At 42.0% G+C, this 19,940-nt stretch overlaps 1 protein-coding gene across 1 annotated transcript in view; it reads left to right on the plus strand.

The window, feature by feature from the left end:
• Positions 1–916: 916 nt before the first annotated feature.
• Positions 917–19,940, plus strand: part of LOC143926656 (FRAS1-related extracellular matrix protein 1-like) — a 264,491-nt gene continuing 245,467 nt past the window's right edge. The window contains 1 exon segment of the mRNA XM_077450596.1: positions 917–1,212. The gene's annotated coding sequence lies outside the window, so the exon portion shown is untranslated.

Below are 19,940 nucleotides of genomic sequence, written 5' to 3' on the forward strand. Positions count from 1 at the left end.
CCCTTCCAATCTGAGATATCACCCTTCCAATCTGAGATATCACCCTTTCATATCGAGATAAAACCCTTCCAATCTGAGATATCACCCTTTCATATCGAGATAAAACCCTTCCTTACCGAGATAAAACCCTTCCATACCGAGATATCATCCTTTCAATCCAAGATATAACCCTTCCAATCCGAGATTTTACCCTTCCAATCTGGGATATCACCCTTCTACTCCGAGATATCACCCTCCCAATCTGAGATAGCACCCTTCCAATCCGAGATATCACCCTTTCAATCCGAGATATTACCCTTCCAATCCGAGATATCACTATTCCAATCCGAGATATCACTCTTCCAATCCGAGCTATATCCCTTCCAATCTGAGCTATATCCATCCTAATCTGAGATATCACCTTCCTAATCCTAAATATATCCATCCCAATCCGAGATATATCCATCCCAATCCGAGATATATCCATCCCAATCCGAGATATATCCATCCCAATCCGAGATATATCCATCCCAATCCGAGATATATACATCCCAATCTGAGATATCACCCTTCCAATCTGAGATATCACCCATCACTCTTCCAATCCGAGATATAACCACCCTATTCCGAGATATCACCCTTTCAATCTGAGATATCACCCATCCCATTCCGAGATATAACCATCCCATTCCAAGATATCACCCTTCCAATCTGAGATATCACCCTTCCAATTCATCGGCTTACCAGTATGTCGCTGGTCAGAAAGTGGTTAAACCAGTTTGGTGTCACATTAAGAAAATAATACAATGTAACAAAAAGCATTCCATAGAATGAGTTGAGTGTCTTTTATAGAACATAAAGGGTTCCATCAGTTTTGCAATATCTTCCCCCGAACAGGGAATGCGATCCGGGACGTATAATCAGGGCCTACAGATCTCGGTCTAGAATGCATAACTAATAGCAACAGGCAAATTCCGGGATTCTCGGACTTGCTATCTCATGGAATCAGTGAAACATCTGTGACTCCAGGGCAGTGCGGGGAATTCTCGGGGAGTTACACATAGTTCCTGCTTTTCTTTTGTTTCCACTGAAGTGGTGGAGGACACAAATCCCCCGTCATTGTCCTCCTGCTTCGTCAAGGGAGTGGAAGGAACTTGGCTGGAGTTGTGGAATCCGTCCTTTGGTCAGACATGTGAGCGAGCCTGCGTGGAGGGGCCGAGGATCTGTTTTCAGGTACGTCCCCGCTTCTCTTGGCTGAACGTCAGCTTTTTCCTCGCAGTCATAACAGACGGAAAAAAAAAAAAAAATCTTGTTGGAGCTTCGAAATGAGGAATTCATGTTTTCCAGATTCTCCATACTGGTTCCTGGAGCTCTATGTCTGAATGGGGACCTGTCTGTGGAACAAGTAGTTGTAGTTCTGGTGTGCACCCCTTAGAGTTGGCCTTCACTCTCCCCATCCACTTAACACCCTTGCAGCCCTCCCCCCGTCCTGCTCTCACAACTAGACATCCTTTTCTTTCTCCCCAATACCTTATTTTGAGGGTGCTTCTAGGATTTTTTAGCCCAGGCAAGTTGCAGTAGTTCTGGAATGCACCCCTTAAAGTTGACCTTTACACTCCCCATCCCCGCTCACTCACCATTGGAGTAATTTTTTTCCTCCCTAATACCTTTTTTTTTGGGGGTGCTTCCATTTTGCCTGGGCAAGTAGTAGTAGCTGTGGCCTACACCCCTTAAAGCGGACCTTCAACATACCCATCCAGTTAGCACCCTTGCACCTCTCCTCCTTCCTGCTTTCAATTGAATGTAATGTTTTCCCCCTAACACATTTTTTTGGGGTTGCTTCTGGGTTTCTCATCTAGACAAGTAATTATATTTCTGGTGTGCACCCCTCAAAGTTGACCTTCACCCCCCATCTACTTAACACCCTTGGAGCCCTCCCCCCTCCAACTCTTATAACTGGACATCATTTATTATCTATACCAACAATCTTTTTAGGGGTGCTTCTAGGATTCTCGGCTAGGCACGTCGTTATATTTCTGGCATGCACCCCTTAAAGCGGACCTTCGTTACCCCCCCATCCAATTAACACCACCCTTGCACCTCCCCCCCCTTCCTTCTTTCACAATTGGAAATTGTTTTTTCTCCCCAATAATTATTTATTTTTTTGGACGCTTCCGGGATTCTTGTTGAGTAATTGTAGTTCTGATGTGCACCCCTTAGCCCTCGTACACACGGTCGGACATTCCGGAAAACAAAATCCGTCGGATTTTTTCGGACGGATTTTGTCCGAAACTGGTGTTGCATACACACGGTCGGACAAAGTTGTCGTAAAATCCGATTGTTCAGAATGTGATGACGTTATTTTGTTACGACGGGGCTACGTTCAGGCTAGTAGCCAATAGCTTTGGTGTAGGAATTTGATCTGAGTATGTGTGGCACTTTGTCCGATCGGAATTCTCTACAAACAATCGGACAAAGTCCAATCAGATCATGTTGTCGGAAAATTTTATAGCCCAGCTCTAAAACTTTGTCGGTCGGATATTCCGACGGAAACAGTCCGATGGAGCCCACACATGGTTGGATTACCCGACAACACGGTCCGAACTGACATTTTCGGTCGGAATGTCCGACCACGGGCTTAGAGTTGACCTTTACTGTCCCCCATCCACTTAACACCCTTGTAGCTCTTCCCCGTCCTGCTCTCGCAATTTTTCCTCCCCAATACCTTTTTTGGGGGTGCTTCCAGCCCTCCCCCTTCCACTCTTATAACTTATCCCCCCCCCATACCTCTTTTTTGGCTACTTCCAGGATTCTTGTAGTTGTAGTTCTGGTGTGCACCCCTTAAAGTAGACCTTCTCCCCAATCCACCCTTGCCCCCCCATTCTTACAGTTGAACATAATCACACACATGGGTTGGACTTGATGGACTTGTGTCTTTTTTCAACCTCACCTACTATGTAACATCATTGTCTCCCAATAAATTATTTCTGGGCAGGCTCCATGGTTCTCACCTAGGCAGGTAATTGTAGTTCTGGTTAATCTTCACCCTCCCCATCCACTTAACACCCTAACACCCCTCCCCCTCCCACCCTTATAATTGGACAACACTTCACTCCCCACCCCTACTATTTTTTTTAGGTGCTTCCAAGATTCTCATCTAAACCAAGTAGCTGTGCATGTGCAGAACGAAAAAAAAAAATTGTTTATTTTCGATTCGTTATTTACATAAATCCGATTTGGTTACATTTGTTTCATTCGTTTCATTCGTTTTCCAAATTTTTATTTTGTTTATTTTTTTTTTATTCGTTTTCCAATTGATTTGAATTTTTCGAATTCGGATGGATTCAAAAAGTTTTCGAATCATTTTTCAAATTCGAAAAAAAAATTGATTTCAAAAAGGTTTTCCTATTCGAAAAAAGCTTTCCAATTTCCAAATAGAATAAAATTAAATAGAAAATAAAGAAATGGAATATAAAAAAAAAAAATCTATTCTATTCCTTTATTTTCTATTCTATTTCATTCTCTTTGGAAATTGTAAAACTATTCGAATTAAAAAAAAAGTTTTAGAATCCGCGTCCGAAAAAAAACTATTCGAATTCGAAATGTATTAGAAAAGTATTCGAAAACGGTTTGAAAACGATTCGAATCTGGTTAAAAGAGTTATTTTCTGTTTTAAATCGATAAAAATTTCTATTTCGATTTTTTTTTTTGCCCCATTTGCACAGAACAATTGTACATGCACTTACACTGGGTGAATTGCACTGCAATTTAAAAAAAAAAAAAGTGGAAAATATTGCACCAGGCCACTAGATGGCACTAAGTGTCATAAGTCATTCCTATCATACTTAGCGCCATCTAATGGTCAAAAGAGTTAATTTCTGTTTTAAATCAATGAAAAATACTTGTCCAGCCCAATGTCATTTGTTTGGAGCTCTTTTTGCCCCATTTGCACAAAAAAAATAAAAAATGTACATGCACTTTCATTGGGTGAATTGCACTGCAATTTTTTTATTTAAAAAAAAAAAAAAAAAAAAAAAGTGAAAAATATTGAAGCAGGCCACTAGATGGCACTAAGTGTCATAAGTCATTCCTATCATACTTAGCGCCATCTAATGGTCAAAAGAGTTAATTTCTGTTTTAAATCAATGAAAAACATTTGTCCAGCACAGGAAATAGCCCAATAACATTTGTTTTTTAGTTTTTTTCCCCCCTATCTGCACAGAATAAAAGTACATGCACTTTCAGATCGCTTGCCACCCGACGATCGCTACATGTCTGGTGAACTTAGCTGTGAATGTGAAGTGAACCATCCCTTGCCTATTGCAGCTTAAGGGGGTTGGCAGGTAGCAACAAAAAAAAAAAATATATATTTTTTTTGCCGCTCCCCCAAATGCAAGTCTAAATGAAACCTAAGACCCCCATACACACTAGTAGATTTGTCTGCAGATCTTTTTCTTCAGATTTACCAAAACCATATAGTGCCGGGACCTGCCTGATTGCATACAAATTGAAACTATTGGGGCCAGTTCACACCACATGCAGTCCAGTGCGTTTACGAAGTAGGTTATATGGTTTTCAATGGCATAGTTCACACCAGTGCATTCCAGTTCCAGTTCCATGCTGCATTTTTCTTGCACTGGACTGTACTGGAACGTGGTAAAACGCATCAAAAACACACCAAAAGGCACCAAAAATGCACTGGAACACCCATGTTCTTATTTAAGGTTAAGGGAAAAAAAGGGGAGGAACATGCACTGGAACCGAATCAAAAATGCTCCAAAAAGGCATCAAAAATGCTCCAAAAAGGCATCAAAAATGCTCAAAAAATGCATCAAAAATGCACTGGAACATCAAAAACGTGCATGCAAAAAAGCATCTGCACTGCGTTTCTATGGTGTGAACTGGCCCTTAAGGTTTGACCTCCATATTACACGGTTTTGGTAAATCTGCAGAAAATCTAATAGTGTGTATGGGGCTTAAAGGACATACGTTGTCGTGCTCATCAAACATCACCCAATCAGGTCATCCGATGAATACGTGTGTCTCCATGATGTCATCGGGAGAGCCCGCTGCGATGGGATATGTAGGCTCTAATATTTATCCGTCGTGTTCCCCCCCCCCCGTAAAAATAAAATAAAATACGTTTTAAAGTTTAACTCCCGTTACGGCGGCGAATTAATCCCTTTCCGCTCGTCGTTACTTTGATGCATAAAGATTTTCTTCAAAGTCAGCATTCTGCCGCGGCGTGCGTCAGCTTCACAGAGCGGCCCCCGCCAAAGACGCCGCTGGCACGGTGGCAGACGCGGAGATAAAAATCTGTCGCTTTAATAACGAAAATTCTTTTTTTTTTTTTTGGCAGGTGCGAGGCTCCGTTTTTTTTTTCTTCTTCTTTGCCCCTCTTTGATGCCAGTATTGATAATGAGAATAATCCATTGAGCCGGCGCGGAGGCCACAGCGCGGAGCTGCTATCGGATTTCAGGCACACACACACACCTGCATCCCTCAGGCGGTCAGGTGCGGAGGAATGCCAGGCATCCATGCAGGCTTATCTCCGGCAATCTCACTCCATTAGCATATTCTATTCCACGTCTTCTAGGACGAAGCGAGGGGCTGGATTGTGTAGGGGGGAGGGGGGGATCGATGTGCAGACGGGGAAATGGCGGCGGTTGCCAACTGGGCGAAGCATTTGCGCCGCTGTTTTCTGATGTTCTGCAGCTGTGATCGGAGCGCGCGCACGTAATAAAATCTCACGCCGAACTTCCTTTCACATCCTAAACTTTTTTTTTTTTTTTTAAATACTTTTTTAGAACTCGTCCTAAAACTTTGCCGCGAGAGCTGAGCGAATATTGAGCGTCTCGCTGCGATGTCGTGAAAGTAAAGCCTTGGCAATCAGGGGGAGGGCCAGCTCACACCATAGAAATGCAGTCTAGATGCTTTCCTGCATGCGCGTTTATGATGCAGTCCAGTGCGTTTTTGATGCATTTTTTGATGCAGTCCAGTGCTCCCCCCTCTTTTTTTTTTAGGGAAAACGCCCAGATGAAAACACACTGGAACGCACCTAAAATGCACCTAAAACCTTATTAAAAGTTAATAAAAAAAAAGTGGGGGGGGGGGGGGAAGCACAGGACTGCATCAAAAACACACCAAAAATGCATCAAAAACGCGCATGCAAAAAGCACCTGGAATGCATCCGGACTGCGTTTCTATGGTGTGAACTGGCCCTTATTAAGAATAGAATCGCAGACCAGGTGCATTCCGGATGCTTTTCTGCATGTGCATTTTTATGTGCTTTTGGTGCGTTTTTGATGCAGTCCAGTGCAAAAACGCACCGGGACGCACCAAAAACGCACTGGAACCCACATGTCCTTATTTAAGGTTAAGAAAAAAGAGGGGGGGGGGGCAAAAATGCACTGGACTGCATCAAAAACACATCAAAGACGCACTGGACTGCCTCAAAAACATGTAAAAATGCGTTTTTGATGCAGTCCAGTGCATTCCCCCCCCCTCTTTTTTCTTAGGGCCAGTTCACACCACATGCAGCCCAGTGCGTTTTTTTCCTGCATCAAAAACACATGTATAGTAGGTTATATGGTTTCCATTGGCATAGTTCACACCAGTGCAGTCAGTTCCAGTGCGTTCCAGAAAAAAAAAAAAATAGAGAGCATGCTGCCTTTTTCCTGCACTGGACTGGACTGGAATGCTGTAAAACGCATAAAAAACGCACTGGACATGTCCTTATTTAAGTTTAATAAAAAAAGAGGGGGATGGCCAAAAATGCACTGGACTGCATCAAAAATGCATCAAAGATGCACTGGACTGCCTCAAAAACACTTAAAATAACGCACATGCAGAAAATCATGTGGACCGCGTCCGGACTGCGTTCCAGATGAAAACGCACTGGAACGCATGTGTTCTTATTTAAGGTTAAGCCAAAAAAAAGGGGGGGGAATGCACTGGACTGCATCAAAAACGCACCAAAAACACATCGAAAACGCATTGGAATGCACCAAAAACACGCATACAAAAAAGCAACTAGAATTCATCCGGACTGCGTTTCTATGGTGTGAACTGGCCCTTATTAAGAATAGAATCGCAGACCAGATGCATTCCAGATGCTTTTCTGCATGTGCGTTTTTTTATGTGTTTTTGGTGCAGTCCAGTGCATTCCCCCATCTCCTCTTTTTTTCTTAGAGCCAGTTCACACCACATGCAGTCCAGTGTGTGTTTTTTTTTTCCGCATCAAAAACGCAGGGATAGTAGGTTATATGGTTTTCAATGGCACAGTTCACACCAGTGCAGTGCGTTCCAGAAAAAAAAGTAGAACATGCTGCATTTATCCTGCACTGGACTGTACTGGAACGCTGTAAAATGCATCAAAAACGCACCGGGACGCACCAAAAACGCACTGGAACCCACATGTCCTTATTTAAGGTTAAGAAAAAAGAGGGGGGCAAAAATGCACTGGACTGCATCAAAGACGCATCAAAGACGCACTGGATTGCCTCAAAAATACGTAAAAACCCGCACATGTAGAAAATCATCTGGAACGCACCCAGACAGCATGCCAGATGAAAACGCACCTAAAACGCACTGGAACTCACCTAAAACGCACTGGAACGCACGTGTCCTTATTTAAGGTTAAGCCCAAAAAGGGGAGGGGGGGGATGTACTGGAATGAATCAAAAATGCACATGCAAAAAAAAAGCACCTGGAATTCATCAGGACTGCGTTTCTATGGTGTGAACTGGCCCTTATTAAGAATAGAATCGCAGTCCAGATGCATCCCGAACGCTTTTCTGCATGTGCGTTTTTTATGTGTTTTTTTGGTGCATTTTTGGTTCAGTCCAGTGCAAAAACGCACCGGGACGCACCAAAAACGCACTGGAACCCACATGTCCTTATTTAAGGTTAAGAAAAAAGAGGGAGGGGAGGGGAAAAATGCACTGGACTGCATCAAAAACACATCAAAGACGCACTGGACTGCCTCAAAAACATGTAAAAAAACGCGCATGCAGAAATCACCTGGAACACATCTGGACTGCGTTCCGGATGAAAACGCACTGGAACGCACATGTCCTTATTTAAGGTTAAGCCAAAAAAAGGGTGGGGGGGGGGTGCACTGGACTGCATCAAAAAATGCACCACAAACACATTGAAAATGCACTGGAATGCATCAAAAACGCACATGCAAAAAAAGCACCCGGAATGCATCAAAAACGCATGTCTACTATACATGGTTTTCAATGGCATAGTTCCAGAAAAAAAAAAAAAATAGAGCGCATGCTGCTTTTATCCCGCACTGGACTGGACTGGAAAGCTGTAAAATGCATCAAAAACACACCAGGATGCACCAAAAACGCACTGAAACCCGCATGTTCCGCCGATTGATCGTTTTGGCAGCCGACGGGAGGGGACACCCCCTCCCCCCATACTCCCCCCGCCACCATCCGGGCTCTCCTGGAGAAGGAATCGTCCGCCGCCGGATGACGACCATAGAGATGGCCGGTGACCAGATGATCCGGGCCTCAGATGTAAACAAAACTGCGATGGCGGCTGTCAGCATGAGATGGGGGATTTTTTTTTACTCGATCCGATGCTTTCCAGCCTGGAGGACAGATGAGGGTCTTATTGCGAGCAACAATTCCAGCACTAGACCTCCTCTGTGACTCTAAACATGTAACCTGTAAAAAAAAAAAAAAAAAAAAAAGTAAAGCGTCGCCTATGGAGATTTTTACGTACCGAAGTTTGGCGTCATTCCACGAGCGGGCGCAATTTTAAAGCGTGACGTGTTAAGTGTCTATTTACTCAGCGTAACATCATCTTTCACATTATACAAAAAAATTGGGCAAACTTTACTGTTTTCTTATTTTTTAAATCATGAAACTGTTTTTTTCCCCCCCAAATAAAAGGTTTTAAAAATTGTGCAAATACCGTGTGAGATAAAAAGTTGCAACAACCGCCATTTTATTCCCTAGGGTGTCTGCTAAAAAAAATATATAGATAGATAGAGAGAGAGAGAGAGAGAGAGAGAGAGAGAGAGAGAGAGAGAGAGAGAGAGTGCCAGAAGAGGGCCGGTATGGAAGTGGTTCAGATCAAGATGGAGAAAACAGATATTAAATATCTTGGTTCCTTCAACTGAAGGCCGGGCCCTTAGAACGCTGCATCCCTTTTACATGGAAGCAAAAGGGATTAAAATACTTGGGAGTATCTCTGTCAGTATCAATAATAGATCTATATCAAGATAATTATGTACCACTATTGAATAAAATTAAACAAGGTTTCAACAGTTATATTCTTTCTATTCTATTCTATTCTATTCCTTTCTAGTGTTTATTCTATACTATTCTATTATTTACTATTTTATTTGATTTTCTATTCTAGTCTTTTCTATTCTGTTTTTTTTTTTATATTCTTTCCTATTGTAGTCTAATTTGAATTTATTCTATTTGAAAATCAATTTTTTGGGGTTTCTATTCTTTTCTCTTCTATTCTTTTATTTTCTCGTCTATCATTTTATTTTTTATTTTATTATTTTTATATTATTTTATTTTCTATTCTGTTCTATTTTACTCTATTCTATTCTTGTATCTTCTATTCTATTTTTTTCCATTCTATTTTATTCTTCTCTATTCTATTCCTTTAGTTTATATTCTTTTCTAGTCTAAATGCCTGATACCGTACAGAAAGGTCCAACCGATCTGAGAGTAGTGGAGTCTATTTTCTATTCTATCCCTTTATTTTTTATTATATATATTTTTTTCTATTCTTTTATTTTGTATTCTGTTTTATTTTACGCTATTCTATTATTTTATCTTCTATTCTATTCTTCTCTATTCTATTCTTCTCGATTCTATTCTTCTCTATTCTATTCCTTTAGTTTCTATTCTTTTCTATTCTAAATGCCTGATACAGTACAGAAAGGTCCAACTGATCTGAGAGTAGCGTTGTTTATTTTCTATTCTATCCCTTTATTTTTTATTCTATTTTTTTTTCGATTCTTTTAGTTTGTATTCTGTTCTATTTTACTTATTTTCTCTTCTATTCTTTTATTTTTTATTTTATTATTTTTCTATTATTTTATTTTCTATTCTGTTCTATTTTACTCTATTCTATTCTTGTATCTTCTATTCTATTCTTTTCCATTCTATTTTATTCTTCTCTATTCTATTCCTTTAGTATATATTATTTTCTAGTCTAAATGTCTGATACAGTACAGAAAGGTCCAACCGATCTGAAAGTAGTGGAGTCTATTTTCTATTCTATCCCTTCATTTTTTATTATATATTTTTTTTTCTATTCTCTTATTTTGTATTCTGTTCTATTTTACGCTATTCTATTATTTTATCTTCTATTCTATTATTTTCTATTCCATTCTTCTCTATTCTATTCCTTTAGTTTCTATTCTTTTTTTATTCTAAATGCCTGATACAGTACAGAAAGGTCCAACTGATCTGAGAGTAGTGTTGTTTATTTTCTATTCTATCCCTTTGTTTTTTATTCTATTTTTTTTTTCGATTCTTTTAGTTTGTATTCTGTTCTATTTTACTTATTTTCTCTTCTATTCTTTTAATTTTTATTTTATTATTTTTCTATTATTTTATTTTATATTCTGTTCTATTTTACTCTATTTTATTCTTGTATCTTGCATTCTATTCTAGTCTTCTCTATTCTATTCCTTTAGTTTATATTATTTTCTGGTCTAAATTCCTGATACCGTAAAGAAAGATCCAACCAATCTGAGAGTAGTGGAGTCTATTTTCTATTCTATCCCTTTATTTTTTATTATATATATTTTTTTCTATTCTTTTATTTTGTATTCTGTTCTATTTTACGCTATTGTATTATTTTATCTTCTATTCTATTCTTCTCTGTTCTATTCCTTTAGTTTCTATTTTCTATTCTAAATGGCTGATACCGTACAGAAAGGTCCAGCTGATCTGAGAGTAGTGTTGTTTATTTTCTATTCTATCCCTTTATTTTTTATTATATATATTTTTTTTTTCTATTCTTTTATTTTGTATTCTGTTCTATTTTACGCTATTCTATTATTTTATCTAATATTCTATTATTTTCTATTCTATTCTATTCTTTATTCTATTCCTTTAGTTTCTATTCTTTTCTATTCTAAATGTCTGATACAGTACAGAAAGGTCCAACTGATCTGAGAGTAGTGTTGTTTATTTTCTATTCTATCCCTTTATTTTTTATTCTATTTTTTTTTTCGATTCTTTTAGTTTGTATTCTGTTCTATTTTACTTATTTTCTCTTCTATTCTTTTATTTTTTATTTTATTATTTTTCTATCATTTTATTTTCTATTCTGTTCTATTTTACTCTATTCTATTCTTGTATCTTCTATTCTATTCTTTTCCATTCTATTTTATTCTTCTCTATTCTATTCCTTTAGTATATATTATTTTCTAGTCTAAATGTCTGATACAGTACAGAAAGGTCCAACCGATCTGAAAGTAGTGGAGTCTATTTTCTATTCTATCCCTTCATTTTTTATTATATATTTTTTTTTCTATTCTCTTATTTTGTATTCTGTTCTATTTTACGCTATTCTATTATTTTATCTTCTATTCTATTATTTTCTATTCCATTCTTCTCTATTCTATTCCTTTAGTTTCTATTCTTTTTTTATTCTTAATGCCTGATACAGTACAGAAAGGTCCAACTGATCTGAGAGTAGTGTTGTTTATTTTCTATTCTATCCCTTTGTTTTTTATTCTATTTTTTTTTTTCGATTCTTTTAGTTTGTATTCTGTTCTATTTTACTTATTTTCTCTTCTATTCTTTTAATTTTTATTTTATTATTTTTCTATTATTTTATTTTATATTCTGTTCTATTTTACTCTATTTTATTCTTGTATCTTGCATTCTATTCTAGTCTTCTCTATTCTATTCCTTTAGTTTATATTATTTTCTGGTCTAAATTCCTGATACCGTAAAGAAAGATCCAACCAATCTGAGAGTAGTGGAGTCTATTTTCTATTCTATCCCTTTATTTTTTATTATATATATTTTTTTCTATTCTTTTATTTTGTATTCTGTTCTATTTTACGCTATTGTATTATTTTATCTTCTATTCTATTCTTCTCTGTTCTATTCCTTTAGTTTCTATTTTCTATTCTAAATGGCTGATACCGTCCAGAAAGGTCCAGCTGATCTGAGAGTAGTGTTGTTTATTTTCTATTCTATCCCTTTATTTTTTATTATATATATATATTTTTTCTATTCTTTTATTTTGTATTCTGTTCTATTTTACGCTATTCTATTATTTTATCTAATATTCTATTATTTTCTATTCTATTCTATTCTTTATTCTATTCCTTTAGTTTCTATTCCTTTAGTTTCTATTCTAAATGTCTGATACAGTACAGAAAGGTCCAACTGATCTGAGAGTAGTGTTGTTTATTTTCTATTCTATCCCTTTATTATTTATTCTATTTTTTTTTCTATTCTTTTAGTTTGTATTCTGTTCTATTTTACTCTATTATATTCTATTATTTTATCTTCTATTCTAGTCTTTTCTATTGTATTCCTTTATTTATATTTCATTCTCTTTGTAAATTCAAATTTCAATTCAAAAACCTTTTTTACATTTTTTTTTCGTTATTTCAGATTAGTTTAACTTCGTATTCGCTATCGTAATTTGGATACATCTGAATTCCCCAATAAGGAAAAATTCATCCGAATTTCAATTCGTAACGAAATGAACCGCACATGTCTTGTTCTGTTGCATTTATAGAAATATAGAACTATAGAATATAGTGTAGCTTACCAGTCTTTAGATGTGGTGGCTGCATTGGTTTTCTTTTCTCTTGCTTTTTCTCTTTTATTTTCACCTGGTGATCCTGCCAGTAACATAATTCCGGTCCTATGGTGACACCGCTAACACACCGTACTGTATCTATGAGGGAGCGGGTTGTCACCCTAGCCTGCTCTGCTGATCTGTACTACAGACACTAATTTGCAATATACAGAAGATACATTTATGAGGAAGATAAAATTGCTTGGGATTTCAGTTTAATTAAAGAGAAGTGTCAAAGACACGGCATTTCGGACGGGGTATTTTCTGTAATTGTTCAGGGGCATAGATAAGGGGGGATAGGGGGATCCAAATATCCCCAGAGTGTCCGAAAGATCTGTACAAGGGGGAAATAGATCTGTACTGGGAGAAGAACAGTACTGGAGGGTAATCTAGGAGAGGATCTGTACTGGGGGAAATCTGTACTGGGGAAAGATATTTTCAGTGGACAGAGATCTGTACTGTGGGGAATCTATACTCTGGTGTGGAGGGGAGTCTGTACTGGGGGGGGGGGATCTGTACTGTGGGGAATCTGTTCTGCAGGACCAGATCTGTACTGGGACTTCATCTGTACTGGGGGGATGTGTACTAGGAGGAGAAAACCTCACTGGGGAGATCTGTACTGGAAAGGGGTGTGATCGGTATTGGGGGGGGGGGGGATCTGTACTCGGGAACTATATTGAAGGAGATCTGTACTGGGGGGGAGGTATATACTGAGAGAGATCTGTACTAGAGGAGGATATCTGTACTGGAGAAGAGATCTGAACTGGGGGGGGGGGGGTTTCTATACTGAAGGAGGTCTGTACTGGAGGGGGAAATTTGTACTCGCGTGAGATCTGTACTGGGGTGGGGGTTCAGTATTGGGGGTTCTATGATAGGGGAGATCTGTACTTGGAAGAGATCTGTACGGTGGGGGAGAGAATCAGTATTGTGGGGGGAGAAATCTGTACTGGGGGGGATATATCCTGAAGGAGATCTGTACTGGAGGGGGAAATCTATACTGGGGGAGAGATATGTGCTAAGAGGGGTCTATGCTGGGGGAGATCTGTACTGAGGGGAGATCAATATGGGGGGAGGAGTTCTATACTCAGGGAGGCCTGTACTGGAGGGGGAAATTTGTACTGGAAAGAATCTGTACTGGGGGAATATATACTGGAGGAGGGGGGGGGGGATTCATACTGGGACTTCATCTATACTGGGAGGGGGGGGGGGGTCTGTATTGGGGGAGAGAGCACTGCACTGGGGAGGTCTGTACTTGAAAGGGGGAGATCTGTACTGGAGGAAAATCTATACTAGGGGGATCTATACTGAGGGAGATCTGTACTGGGGAGGTCTATGCCGGGAGATATCTGTACTGAGGGGAAACCTGTACTGTGGGGGGGGGATCTGTATTGTGGGGGAGAACTAGATTGTAGGAGATCTGTACAGGGGGTGGATATCTGTACAGGAACCACGGATGTTCTATACTGAGGGAGGCCTGTACTGGATGGAGAAATCTGTACTTAGGTGAGATCTGTCCTGGGGGGGGTCTGTATTGGGGGGGGGGGGGGTCTATGCTAGGGGAGATCTGTCCTGGGGGGATGTCTGTATGGGAAAGAGATCGGTATTGTGGGGGGAGAAATCTGTACTGAGGGATCTGTATTGGGGGGAGATCTGTACTGGGGGATATAACCTGAGGGAGATCTGTACTGGAGGGAGAAATCTATACTAGGGGAGAGATATGTACTAAGGGGGACCTATGCTGGGAGAGATCTGTACTGGAGGGGGGAATCTATACTAGGGGAGAGATATGTACTAAAGGGGACCTATGCTGAGGGAGATCTACACTGGAGGGGGAGATCTGTACTGAGGGGAGATCTGTACTGAGGGGAGATCTGTACTGCGGGGGTTCTATACTGAGGGAGGCCAGTACTGGAGTGGGAAATATGGTGGGGGGAGGGGAATCTGTACTGTGGGGGAGAGTCTTCACACTTTGGAAGATTTGTACTGGAAAGGGGGGACATCTGTACTTGGGGGAGTTTCAAAATATCTATGATTCTGTACTTGCTGAAAATGTTCTGAAAGGATAAAACTAATACAGCCACCACATGTAAGGACTAGTAAGCTGAAAGATATATTTTTGTTTTTGGGTTTAGATGCACTTTAAGTATGGAGAGTAGGGATGAGCTCGGTGTTCGACTCGAACATCGGCCGTTCGTCTGTTTGGCGAATTCAGAACTTTGTGGACCGTTCGCACCAAATTCGTGTGGTACGAACGGCCCACAATGCACTACGCCATCGCAGTGCATTGCTGGCTCATGATTGGCCAAGCATGCACTGTGACCCCGCATGCTTGGCCAATCACAGCGCCAGCAGCGAGGAGAGCCATAATTGGCCACAGGCAGGATGCCTGTGGCCAATTATAGCTCAGGGGGTTTAGTACACGCCCCACACTATATAAGGCCGCCAGCGCGGCGGCCTTGTGTAGTGTGTTCCGGCGTGCAGGGAAAGAGCAAGATAGGCAGGGACAGTGTGTTCTTTTCTCAGGCATCTGCAGGAGTTAAAGTGGGTGTTGTGTGCCTCCAGCACAGTATACACCTGTATCTACCCTTTATTGCTGGTGTTCTCTAATACAGGCATCTGCAGGAGTTAGTGGGTGTTGTGTGCCTCCAGCACAGTATACACCTGTATCTACCCTTTATTGCTGGTGTTCTCTAATACAGGCATCTGCAGGAGTTGAAGTGGGTGCTGTGTGCCTCCAGCACAGTATACACCTGAAGATACCCCTTATTGCTGGTGTTGTCTGTTGCATATCTTGCATATTAGCCTTTAAAATCAGAACTTTTGATTTTCGAACGTTCGAGTCCCATTGACTTTAATAGGTTCTAAAGTTTGTACGAATTTTTGGTCCGTTCGAAGGTTCTGGTGTGAACCGGGGGGTGTTCGGCTCATCTCTAATGGAGAGGATGGATTATCCATTTTCGATTTCCTGCCCATCTCCTAGCAAGCTCCCTTCCATCCTTCGCTCTTGTCTTCACGGTCACAGCTTTATTTGTGGGTTTACCTGAAAGTAAACTGTGTTCTGCCCCCCCTGGAGCCCCTTGATAATTGCATAGGCATCCAAGACTGATGGTGAGGACAAGCAATTAAACAACTTCAGGAGTTGGGTTCTCGCAGCTCAAAATAAATTTGGTTAAATCATAAAGGTTGTTGGGTGTTATGTCAAAAGATAAAGCCGGGCCTCCTCCTTTCCAGAGTAACTGTCTTCAGTAGCGAGGTCCTCTCCACTGTTAATGGCATTATTAAAGCTGAAGTTTTCATCTGCATATTACTGGCCTTCCCTGGTTCCTCCTCCTCCCCTCTTCATCAGCATGCTGGTGATATATTTAACCACTTAAGGACCAGTCGCCGCAGGTATACTGCGGCAGGTTGGCTCCCCTGGGCAAATCGCCGCCATGGAGGTCGACTGCTTTAAGAGCTCTAGGGTCTAGGCATGGGGGAGGGGGGATCTTTAGTGAAGGGGGAGATCTATACTGGGAAAAAGTTGTGTTCTGGAGGGGATATCTCTACTGGAGGGGGAGATCTGTTGTTTGGAGGGAGGGGGGGGGGGGGTTCTGTACTGGGGGGAATCTATAAGTAGGAGTATAGAGCATATCTGTACAGGGGGGCAGATCTGTGCTTGGGGAGGGGGGTGGTCCGTGCTTAGGGATAGAACTGTAATTGTGGGGGAGATCTATATTGGGGGATCTACACTGAGGGAAGATCTGTACTGGAGGGGGGGGGGCTGGCACTTGTGGGGAGTTATGAAAATATCAAACTGCTTTAATGAGTGGATGTCAGTGTAGAGAAGTGGGTGTTCCAAGGTCTAGAGGGGAGATCTGCAGTGAAGGGGGACATCTATACTGGGAAATAGCTTTGCTCTGGAGAGGAGATCTGTACTGGAGGGGGAGATCTATAGTGGGGGGGTTCCTTTACTGGGGGATCTATAGCTGGGAATATATCTGTACAGGGGGACAGATCTGTTCTTTGGGGGGGGGGGGAGTGCTTGGGGGTAGAACTGTATGTATGGGCTGAGATCTGTATTGGGGGATCTGCACTGAGGGGAGATCTGTACTGGGGAGGGGGGAGCTGTCTCTTGGGGGCAGTTATGCAAATATCAAAATGCCTTGATGGGTGAATGTCAGTCTAGAGAAGTGGGTATTCCAAGGTCTGGGGGGGGGAGATCTGTAGTGAAGGGGAGATCTATACTGGGAAAGAGTTTTGTTCCTTTAAGGGAGATCTGTACTGGAGGGGGTGATCTGTAGTTGGGGGGGGGGGGTTCTGTACTGTAAGCGGAGACCTGTAATAGGGGGAAATATGTACTGGGGGGGGGGGTTCTATAACTGTGAGTATACCTATAGTGGAGGACAGATCTGTGCTTGGTAGGGGGACTGTATTGGGGGGAAATCTGTACTGGGGGAATTCTATAACTGAGATTATACCTGTACTGGGTGGGGGGCAGATCTGTGCCTGAGAGGGTGACTGTACTTGAGGGGGAGATTTGTACTGGGGGGAAATCTGTACTGGGGGAATTCTATAACTGAGAGTATACCTGTACTGGGGGCAGATCTGTGCCTGGAAGGGGATTGTACTTGAGGGGGAGATTTGTACTGGGGGGAAATCTGTACTGGGGGAATTCTATAACGGGGAGTATACCTGTACTGGGGGGCAGATCTGTGCCTGGGAGGGGGACTGTACTTGAGGGGGAGATTTGTACTGGGGGGAAATCTGTACTGGGGGAATTCTATAATTGGGAGTATACCTGTACAGGGGGCAGATCTGTGCCTGGGAGGGGGACTGTACTTGAGGGGGAGATTTGTACTGGGGGGAAATCTGTACTGGGGGAATTCTATAACTGGGAGTATACCTGTACTGGGAGCCAGATCTGTGCCTGGGAGGGGGACTGTACTTGAGGGGGAGATTTGTACTGGGGGAAATCTGTACTGGGGGAATTCTATAATTGGGAGTATACCTGTACTGGGGGGCAGATATGTGCCTGGCAGGGGAACTGCATTGGGGGGTATATCTGTACTGGGGGGAATTCTATAACCAGGAGTATACCTGTACTGGGGGACAGATCTGTGCCTGGGAGGGGGACTGTATTGGAGGGGGAAATCTGTACTGGAGGAATTCTTTAACTGAGAGTATACCTGTACTGGGGGGAAGATATGTGCCTGCGAGGGGAACTGTACTGAGGGGTATATCTGTACTGGGGGGAATTCTATAACCGGGAGTATACCTGTACTGGGGGGGGCAGATCTGTGCCTGGGAGGGGGACTGTAATGGAGGGGGAGATCTGTACTGGGGGAAATCTGTACTGGAGGAATTCTATAACTGGGAGTATACCTGTACTGGGGGGGGGGGCAGATCTGTGCTTGGGAGGGGGACTGTACTGGGGTGTAGATCTGTAATTGTAGGGTAGACCTCTACTGGGGGATCGGCACTGGGCGGGGGGGGGGGGGGGGGGTTCTGTACTGGCAGGGAACTGGCTCTTGGGGGAATTATGCAAATATCAAAATGTCTTGATGGGTGAATGTCAGTCTGGAGGAGTGGGCTTTCCTAGACAGACTATATTTGCATGCAGACCACCCTAGGTAGCGCCCACATGTGCTGCTGAGCCTCCATGATTGACAGAATTGAAATCCAATAAATGAAAGGGGCGGGCCAGGGAGAGTCAGGCTGGGGAGGAAAGTGCTAACAAATTCTGGATGTCCTCCAGCCAGGAAAGGAGACAGGCTCCTTCTGGATTGCTGCAGCTTCTAATGTACATTGTATGAAGCTCACAGTGTGCAGTGAAATCAGAGGGAGCAATTTCAGCCCAGGAGAGGAGCCGCTACAACTGTGCAAGACGGGGGGGAGGCTGATCTGATACAGCTTCAGATGGCAATGCTGGCACTTGTGGTCCCGATCGAGAAATCGTCCAGGTTCAGGTCCATGTCACCTCTATCCTGGTTGTATTGGGGTTGTACAGTTTGTCACGGTGACCCCTTATAATATTTAATCCTGCGGTAAAAATTGCATTTTTTTTTTGTATAGGAATTGATTAGCATAGATCGGCGTGGGGATAGAATGTGTCCATTTTTATCGGTGACGTCCCGGGATATATCTCTTCATTTCATCTAATAGATGGATCTATTTTGCATTGAATAACTATAAGTTACATCTCAGCCCGGGACTTGGCACCGGGCGAGACGGCGGTCAGTAATTTCATTTAGCCCCAATCATTTTTATTGCGCCTTGGACACCGAGCCAGGGAACTTGCTGCCATCTTGGCTCGGAAAACGCGTCGCGAACTGCAAGGGAAGCGCATTGTTGGGATACAAAGAGACTTATCTCCGATGGAGAGGCATTAAAACAACAGGCAATTAGCCGACTCATGGGAATTGGGGGCCAGGCTGTAAAATAAGTAAAAAAAAATTAAAAAAAAAAGAGAGATATATTTATTTATCCATTATTCTGACCCCGCGCTGAGTGGTGCGACCGCCACTCGTAAAACAACGGGCGCAGTCAGGGAGGCTTTTGAAAACCGGTCAAGATTTCTATTTAGTTTGTGGCAAATTAATAGTTTAGCAGTTTTATTAGTGATCGCCGTTTGGCTTGGGAAATTTGGACAAGATTTAAATGGCAACGGCGGATAAAGTGCTAAATACAGTACATGGACGCAATACAGATTTGCAAAAAAAAATGCGATTTCCTATCCCTGGCTGAAACCTTTAAGGAAGCTTATTCTACCAATCCACTTTCAGTTTGCCTTCAAACTATTTTATTGCAATATTGCGCTGCAGAACATACGTTTTAAAACACATTGCATTACCATTGACACCCCAACGCAATCTAGCCAGCGCAAAACAATGCTCATGTATTTATTTCCCAACTCAAGGCCCCAAAAAATAATAATACCCTTGCAATGCCCCCCCCCCCCCTTCACATAGCAAGAGTCAAATGCTCATTAAAGGAGCATAAAACCCAACAGCCAACAGAGACAGAGGCTCCTGATCATTAAAGCAGAGGTCCACCCTAAAGTGGACCTTCCGCTCATCAGAACCCTCCCCCCCCTCCGGCGCCACAATTGGCACCTTTCAGGGGGGAGGGGGGGTGCAGATACCTGTACAGTACAGGTATCTGCACCCACT

This window comes from Lithobates pipiens, unplaced genomic scaffold (assembly GCF_037356315.1).
Source record: "Lithobates pipiens isolate NorthernLeopardFrog02 unplaced genomic scaffold, aLitPip1_a1.2 Scaffold_23, whole genome shotgun sequence".
Classification (NCBI taxonomy): domain Eukaryota; kingdom Metazoa; phylum Chordata; class Amphibia; order Anura; family Ranidae; genus Lithobates; species Lithobates pipiens.